We start from the raw sequence: 9,927 nt of genomic DNA on the forward strand, positions 1-9,927 counted from the left end.
CCTCACAATAAGTAATCCACATAGATATAGAGGTTTTATCAGGCAAGAAAACTCACATTGCAATCTATTCACTCAGAAGCCAATCACTCCACCACGTGGAACCACAAGCTTAGATGGCAGCTCACTACTAATTTATTGAGATCCTCCCATTTATTGAGATCCAAACAAAGGCACTTCCCCTAGGGGGAGGGGAAAAAGCCAGATGAAAGGCAATGGGAAAACAAGATCAAGAGAAAACAATTAAGATACAAATGGGGGCCGGAGAGAGAGCACAGCGGTAGGGTGTTTGCCTTGCGCGCAGCCAATCAGGATGGGCGGTGATTCTAATCCCTTCATTCCTTATGGTTCCCCAAGCTTGCCAGGAGCGATTTCTGAGCATAAAGCCAAGAGTACTTTCTGAGTGCTGCCGGATGTGACCTCAAAAAAACCCAAATGGGAACTATTTCAAAGGCCTCTATTTACCTCACAACGTAGTCCCAGCAGAGTCTCAAAGCTATATAGATTGCTATAAAAGTATAGAAAAGCCCTAAACTTTGGAACACCCAAATCTTAGACGATTCAAATTAAACTCCTTCATTAGAGGAGAGGATACCAAGGCAAGTGCTCTGATAGGACAATGTCCCAGTAGTTATGGAAGATTTAGTATGGCATAAGCTAAGCTTGCTCACTATAATCTTTCAGACTTAAGTCAACCCTAGAACTTTAGAGACTTGCTAGTTACTTCGAGATTCCAAGAAGTTCTTTCACAAAAGAAGGTAGATTCATATGACTACCATTAGCTGGGTATTGGAACCAGGAACATAAAACCTAAGTAAGGCATAGTGTGGAAAACTTAGAACCATACCTCTAATTTTTCTGTCTTTTTGAAAATCATAGTATTTTATTGTTTTGTTGTTATAACAGAGTTATAACATAGTTGCAGTAGTGTTAACAGTTATGGTATACACATTTTGATATACACAGTTACTCACTACCACCAAAGTGCTCATGATCCTCCTTCTGTCTCTATATTACTTTTAACCCACCTCCTACAGGGAAGTCATCTTAAGAGTAAGTCACTAATGGCAGCAGATATTAAAGGCTGGGCTTTAAAGGAAGAACCCCAGACTTTGGACCTTGCAGTTTAAACAGAAAACCGGTGTGGTCAGACATTAGGACTTTCTCTGTTCTGCATTGCTCGATTAGACCTTGAATCATCCTGCCCAGAAGTTCCATGAGGGCATTTCTTCAGGGGTAAGCTGTCCCTGCCCATCAAGTGCAGAACCTGATTCCTACTGTGTGCTGTAGAACACGGCAGACATTGTGACTTTCTCTGCTCCGCTTGACTGGACCTTGAACCGTCCTGCCTAGAAATTTCCTGAGGACATTTCTTCAGAGGTGAGCTAAGGGTGGAGCCAGAGGAGTGTGGCTGCACATATAGTCTAGCCAATCAACCCTAGAATACCACAAAGAAAATACCACTCTATAAGCATGACAATGGGGAAACAACACAGGCCAATACTATGTACAGAGAATGAAGATGGCAACTCTGATAACCTGAAAAGTCTCAACCAGTTATTTAGTCTTTCAGATAAGGAGTTTAGAGAATAAATATGGAGGATGTTCATAGAACTCAAAGAAAGCATGGATCAAGCTGAACAAACTATGAATAAGAAGAGAAGGCATCAGAGAGATAGCATAGTGGTAGGGTGTTTGCCTTGCTCACAGCTGATCCAGGACAAATGGTGGTTCAAATCCAGGCATCCCACATGGTTCCCCTTGCCTGCCAAGAGCGACTTCTGAATGCAGAGCCAGGGGTAACTCCTGAGTGCCACTGGGTGTGACCCAAAACAAAACAAAACAAAAACAAAACAAAAGGAATCAAGAGGATATGAAAATAGAAATCAGAAAACTCCAAACTGAACTAGTAGGTCTGAAAACCTTGGTAGGTAAAATGAAAATCTCACTGGAAAGACTCTCCAACAGAGTAATTGAGCAGGAAGATGAGATGCATAACAACTCCATACAACAGAAGAGATTGGAAAAGAGACTTAACACAAATGATCAGACAATGGAAAAATATCCTCAAAGAATGTGAACAGGTGAAAATAGAAGTCTTTGGACTCTGCTGAGCCTCTTAAGCATGGCAGACATTTTTAAGGTTTCTCCTGCTTGCTCCAAACTGGGAACTTTGATTGTCCCTAGCATTCATCCCCTCAGGGCTCACTTCTTCTGAGGTGAGTCTTCCCTGAATGGAAACTGTGGATAAAGCTGACTTTTCTGAGCCTCTTAAGCATGGAAGACTTTTTTGAGGCTTCCCACTTCTTGCGCCAGCCTGGGATCTTTGATCATCCCTGGCATCCATCCCCTCAGGGCTTGCTTCTTCTGAGGTGAGTCTTCCTGCCACAAGGGGTGGAAGCACAGGAGAGATGAAATCATGAAATTTTCCTATACATGTATGTACATGGAATCTATTATGCTGAGTGAAATAAGTCAGAGATAGATAGATAGATAGATAGATAGATAGATAGATAGAGAAAGATGCAGAATGGTCTCATTCATCTATGGGTTTTAAGAAAAATGAAAGACATTTTTGCAATAATTTTCAGAGTCAAAAGAGATGAGGGCTGGAAGATGCAGCTCACAACATGAAGCTCACCACAAAGAGTGATGAGTGCTGTTAGAGAAATAAATACACTGAGAATTATCCTAACAATGGGAATAAATGAGGGACGTAGAAAGCCTGTCTTGAGTACAGGTGTGAGTGGGGTGGGGGGGAGGGAGATTTGGGACATTGGTGGTGGGGATGTTGCACTGGTGAAGGGGATGTTCTTTACATGACTGAAATCATACAACTACAATCATATTTGTAATCACGTGTTTAAATAAAGATTGAAAAAGATCAGCTTATAACCCCTGAAATAAAAGAAAATAGAAGTCTTTGATAAACTCAGCAGAAACAACATGAGCAGGGTATGTGTTTCTATTTCCACGTGTCCCCTCTTATTTCTTGGAGCAGTGGTTTATAGTTTTATTTGTGTAGATCCTTCACATCTTTAGTCAGGTTGACTCCAAGATATTTGAGTTTGTGTGGCACTAATGTGAGTGGGGTTGTTTTCTTAATGTCCATTTCTTCCCTAGAATACTGCACCCAGCCAGACTCATATTCAGGTTTGAAGGAAGTATACATAGATTCATGGATAAACAACAGCTCAGAAACTTTACAGACTCAAAACCAGCCTTAAAAGAAAAACTGAAAGGTCTACTTTAAGACAGGACAGACCAAGAAACCAACCAAAGTCCTGTATAAAGACGACACTAAATCCCATGACAATTATCTCTCTCAATGTCAATGGACTAAATGCACCAGTTAAGAGACACAGAGTGGTAAAATGAAATAAAAAGCTGAATCTAACATTCTGCTGCCTATAAGAAACACACCTGAACAGTCATAACAAACATAGACTGAAAATCAAAGGTTGGAAAAAAATTCAAAGGTTGGAGGAAAAATTCCAAGAAATAACACCTGTAAAAAAAGCTGAAGTGGCCATAATACTATCAGATGACACAAACATTTTTTAAAATAATACATTCATTTAAGCACCTTGATTGCAAACATGATTGTAGTTGGGTTTCAGTCACACACACAAAAAACACCCCCCTTCACCAGTGCAACATTCCCATCACCAATGTCGCCCATCTCCCCATGTCTGTATTCGAGCCAGGCATTCTACTTCTATCACTCATTGACATTGTCATGATAGTAGATGACACAAACTTTAAACTTAGAAAAGTTATAAGGGACAAAGATGAATATTTTGTAATAATCAAGGGATTTATAAAAAAGAAGAACTCACACTCCAGAATGTATATTCACCCAATGAGGACCAGCACAATATGTAGTACAATTGTTAACAATCTGAAAGAAGACATCAATAGTAACACAATAATAGTGGGAGACCTCAACACCCTGTCATCCCTTGATAGGTCAACCAGGCTGAAACCCAACAAGAATTTACTAGCTCTAAATGGAGAGATTGAAAAAAGCTTTCTAATATATATATGAGAAATAATATATATCTAATATATCTAAATATATAATAAAAATAAATATACAGTATATTATATATTAGATATATTATATATTTACATGTAAATATATATATAATAAATATATATATAAATAATATATTAGAAATAATATATTTTCCAATGTATTGGAAAATGCACATTATTTTCCAATATACATGGGTCTTCTCCAGGATAGACCACATGCTAGCCCATAAAAGATACCTTCAAAAAGTCAAGAGGAAGAAATTGTATGAGCTACCTTCTCAGATCACAATGCATTGAAATTAGAAGTCAACTACAAGGGAACACAGAAGAAAAACTTTAATACCTGGAAATTAAATAGCTCACTACTGAACAACCAGTGGGTCAGGGATGAAATGAAGAGATTCTTGGAAACATGAATGAAGACACAAATTATCAGAGTTTGTGGGACACAGCAAAAGTGGCACTAAGAAGTAAATTTATAGTTTTGCAAGCACACATCAGGAAGGAAGAAGGGGCCTACATAAATAGGTTAATGACACAGCTTATAAAATTAGAAAAGGATCAACAAAACTAACCAAAAATAGGTAGGCAGAAGGAAATAACGAAGCTTAGAGAAGAAATTAATGAAGTGGAAATCAAAAAATCAATCCGAAAGAGCAACAAAGGCAGATGTTGTTCTTTCAAAAAATAGACAAGATTGATAAACAACTAGAAAAGTTCACAAAGAAAAGAAAAAAGAAAAACTTAATAAACAGGATTAGATATAGAAAGGGGGAAAAAGAAATGAAAAGGGGGGACATCACTAGAGATACTGCAGAGATTCAAAGGATAATCAGAGATTACTTTGAGAAACTCTATGACACAAAACATGAGAACCTGGAAAAAATGGATAAATTCTTGAACTCTTACAATCTTCTATGGTTCAATCAGGATGATCTAGTCTATCTAAACAGACCCATCACTATTGAGGAAATTAAAATGGTAGTTAAAATTCTTCCCAAAAACAAAAACTCAGGCCAAGATGTATTCACTAACAAATTCTTTCAAACCTTTCAAGAAGAATTACTACCAATCCTCTTCAGGTTTTTTCAGAAAATTGAAGAATCAGAAGCATTCCCAAATAGTTTTTAAGAAGCTAACATCACGCTAATACCAAAATCTGACAGAGATGCTGCAAAGAGAATACTACAGACCAATATCCCTGATGAACACAGATACAAAGATTTTAACAAAGTCCTAGAAAATAGAAACCAATGCCTCATCAACAAGATCATACACCATGACCAAGTAGGTTTCATTCCAGAAATGCAAAATGGTTTAATATAAGTAAATCAATCAACATAATACACAATATCAACAAAAAATAAAAACCATATAATCATATCATAGATTTAGAGAAAGCATTTGATAAGGTACAAACACCCATTCATGATAAAAACTCTAAACAAGATGGGAATGTAAGGAACTTTTCTCAATATAGTCAAGGCCATTTGCCACAAGCAAATGGCAAATATTATTTTCAACGGAGATAAACTAAAAGCCTTTCCTCTAAAATCTAGCACAAGACACTCACCACTATTCAACATAGCACTGGTGTTACTTTTCATAGTAATTAGGCAAGAAAAAGATATCAAAGGCATCCAGATAGGAAAGGAAGAAGTCAAGTTCTCACTGTTTGTAGATGACATACTATATTTAGAAAACCCTAAAGACTCTACCAAAAAGCTTCTTCTATTCTAGAAATAATAGATTTATATATAACAAAGTGTCAGGCTACAAAATTAGCATGCAAAAAACAATGGCCTTTTTATGCACCAATAATAATAATGAAGAAGAAATGGACATTAAAAATCCCATTCACGAATGAGGGAAGTAGGAAGCCTGTCTTGAGTACAGGTGTGGGTGGGGTGGGGAGGAGGGGGATTTGGGACATTGATGGTGGAAATGTTGCACTGGTGAAGGGAGGTGTTCTTTACATGACTGAAATCATACAACTACAATCATATTTGTAATCAGGTGTTTAAATAAAGACTGAAAAAATCCCATTCACATTAGTGCAACACAAACTTAAATACTTTGGAGTCCACTTAACTAAAGAGGTGAAGGACCTATACAAAGAAAACTATAAAACACTGCTTCAAGAAATTAAAGAGAACACAAGGAAATGAAGACACATACCCTGTTCATGGATCGAGAAGATTAACATAATTAAAATGGCAATAATCCTTAAAACATTGTACAGATTTAATGCAATCGTCTAAGGATACCCATGACATTCTTCAAAGAAGTGGATAAAACACTCTTGAAATTCATTTGGAACAATAAACACCCACAAATAGCTAAAGCATTTGTATGAAAAAGAGGCATCACTTTCCCCAACTTTAAATTATAATACAAAGTAATAGTCATTAAAACAGTATGGTATTGGAATAAAGACAAACCTTCAGATCTATGGAATAGACTTGAGTAGCGGATAATGTTCTACAGACATAATAAAACCAATTAATCTTTGATAAAGGGGCAAGAAATGCAAAATGGAGCAAGGAATGCCTTTTCAACAAGTGGTGTTGGGACAACTGTTCAGGCGTTGCAAAAAATTGAACTCAGACCTCTATCTAACATCATGCATAAAGGTCAAATCCAAGTGAATTAAAGACCTTGATATCAGATCTGGAACCATAGGGTATATAGAAGAACATGTAGGTAAAACACTCCATGACATTGAGACTAAAGGTATCTTCAAGGAGGAAACATAACAATTGGAAGTGGAGATAAACAGATGGGGCTATATTAAGCTAAGAAGCTTCTGTATATCAAAGGAAATATTTATGAGAATACAAAGGCCACCCACATCAAAAAATGGGGAGAAGAAATGAACAGACAGTTACTCAAAGAAGAAATAAAAATGGCCAAAAAGCACATGAAAAAAATTATCCACATCACTAAATATCAGGGAGATGCAAATCAAAACAACAATGAGGTACCATCTCATGCCACAGAGACTGTCACACATCACAAAGAACAAGAACATTCAGTGCTGGAGGGGATGTGGGGAAAAAGGAACTCTCATCCACTGCTGGTGGGAATGCCATCTAGTCTATCTTTTATGGAAAACAATATGGAGAGTCCTAAAAAAAAACCCTGGAAATTGAGCTCCCATATTATCTAGATATACCACTCCTAGGGATATACCCTAGGAACACAAAAACGTAATGCAAAAATGCCTTCTGCACACCTATATTTATTGTAGTACTATTTACAATAGCCAGAATCTGAAAAGAACCCAGATGCTGACAACTAATGAGTGGCTAAAGAAACTGGTACATATACACAATGGAATACTATGCAACATCAGAAAAATGAAGTCATAACATTTTCCTATACATGGATAGACATGGAAACTTTTATGCTGTGTGAAATAAATCAGAGGGAGAGAGATAGACACAGAATAGTCTCACTCATCTATGGGTTTTAAGAAAATAAAAGACATTATTGAAGCTCACCACAAAGAGTGGTGAGTGTGGAAGTTCTAGAAGATAATGAATTAAAAATGATTATTATAAAGAAAATAAATGAGATACAGACTGTGTCAATTACACCCACGACAGAGTGAAGTACTAATGAAATAAGAAGGAAATTCCGGAGCAGGAATTCTTTTAGAAGATTCAAGCTACAACAAACAACAACAACAACAAATTCAACTCTAGATACTTAAAGCACTATAATGGAATAAAAATTTCGTGGAAAGCATGACAAGTAGGTTCATTTTCACAGATAAAATAGTAAGTGAAACTTAAGATGAAATTCTATTAATAACTTAAATGGTGGGGCCAGAGCAGTAGAACAGTAGGCAAGGCACTTGCCTTGTATGCAGCCAACCTGGGTTTGACCCCTGGCATCCCTTGGACCCCACCAGAGTGATTTCTGAGCATAGAGTCAGGAATAATCTCTTAGCACTGCAGGATGAGGTCCTCAAAAACAAACCAAAAATAACTTAAACAAAAATGAGGGAGATATGACTTGGGTAAAATTAATAACCCATCAGATTCCATTATGGGAGAAAGCATAAAGATAATGGATAATGAGAAAGATAAAGGAAAGAGAGGTCCTATTTAAAGAAATATTAAGCAAGAACTCCCCAAAACTATGGAAAGAATTGACTATGGAATTCCAAGAAGCTAGTAAAAAAAGACTATATTTCCAAATGCAAAAAGGCTTACAATAGGAGGCTATATCATTGTTATTTTAAAAAAATCTATGCTAAATAAAGCCTAAAATTTGCCAGGGATAATATGTAAACAAAATCATCCTTATCAGGCTATTATCAAATTTCTAAGAGGAAAAGAAAAAGCAATTTTAATAAGAATAGAAAATTTTCATGCTTAGCATGCACATGTATTCAATCTCCAACACTGCAAAAAGGAAAAGAATAAGAAAAAAATGTCATTAGCAATTGTAATGAGGATAAAAATACCTAATAACTTGAAGTAAACTTAGAAAAGTAAGTGAAAGAACTGTACATGGAAAGCATAAGATAAACAAAATAAGGAAGTAAATATGGTACCACTCATATGTGGTATATAACCTAAGCAAAATAACTGGTGAAAGAGAGTAAAAAATAACTTTTAGACAGAAAATACAATGATCATCAGAAAGAAAAATCAAGTGGGCTGGAGAATTGGGCAGAGGGACTCATTTTGATAATTTTATGGTATGAAAACTTTGATGATGAGGTGATGATTGCTTATACACTTATAGACCTAGGCATCAGCACTCCCCAAAGTGTATAGTATTGTAAACCAATGGCAAATCAATACAGTTTTTAAAATCCCCTCCTTTGATAGCCATAGAATAATTTCACTCGTTTGTGGGGTATAAGTAAAACAAATGATAGTATGGTAATAATATCCAGAAACAATAGAGACAAAGGTCAGGAGGTCCGGCCCAGGGTTGAAAGCTCACCATAAAGAGCTAGAGTGTAGATGGAGTAGAGAAGGGCCTACCAGGAAAATAATACTTGGAACTGATTGGTCTGGACAAGAACTTGGCATTGATATCAGTGGAGAAACTAACAAGCAAGACACCCCAACATTGTTTTTTTTTTTAGGTTTTCTAAATTTATTTGTTCACAAATTGCTTTTTCTTTAGTTGAATGATTTGCTAGTGCAATATCACTAAATGAATTTTTCACTATTCCTTCCCAAAGTTTTACCAAAATGATGAAGGATATACAAAATTTTATTAAAATGACAAGGGATATAAAATGCATAAAGCATTAAAGTTAATGAGGATCTGAGTGATACTTATGACAGGCAAGACATTGTTAACAACATTTTTTTAAAATCACCAGCATTTTATAATGAAAATTAGGTGAGCGGTAATGAATGAATTAGTAAAGTGCAGGAAGCAGATTGTTAAGTGCTTAATTTACAAAGGACATGCAAGCTGTAAGATTTTAGACAGTCCCAGAGAGTAGAGGCATTGGGTATTCTAAAAGTTATTAGTGATTATGAAGGAAATATTGATTGATCTTTTTGATAGGGGCAATTAATTTTATTTCTCTGTACTCTTTTCCAAACATTGGTAGGAAAGGTAATTCTACTCTGAAGAAATTGAATCGGAGTGGTTTCTGAACGCAGTAAATGATATATATAGAGGAAGCATGATGCTGGACAGAAAATAGAAATGTGAGATTGCCACTTTTTTTTTTTGAGAATTATGTATAGTTTATTTCTTTTTGCAGGGGAGAGAATCAATTAAGGGAAGTCTTTTTTTTTAACTTGATTGATTGATTGGGTTTTGGGCCACACCCAGCAGTGCTCAGGGGCTACTCATGGCTCTGCACTTAGAGATTGCCCCTAGCAGATCTGGGGTACCATATGGGATGCCAGG

This window comes from Suncus etruscus, chromosome 6, assembly GCF_024139225.1.
Source record: "Suncus etruscus isolate mSunEtr1 chromosome 6, mSunEtr1.pri.cur, whole genome shotgun sequence".
Classification (NCBI taxonomy): Eukaryota; Metazoa; Chordata; class Mammalia; order Eulipotyphla; family Soricidae; genus Suncus; species Suncus etruscus.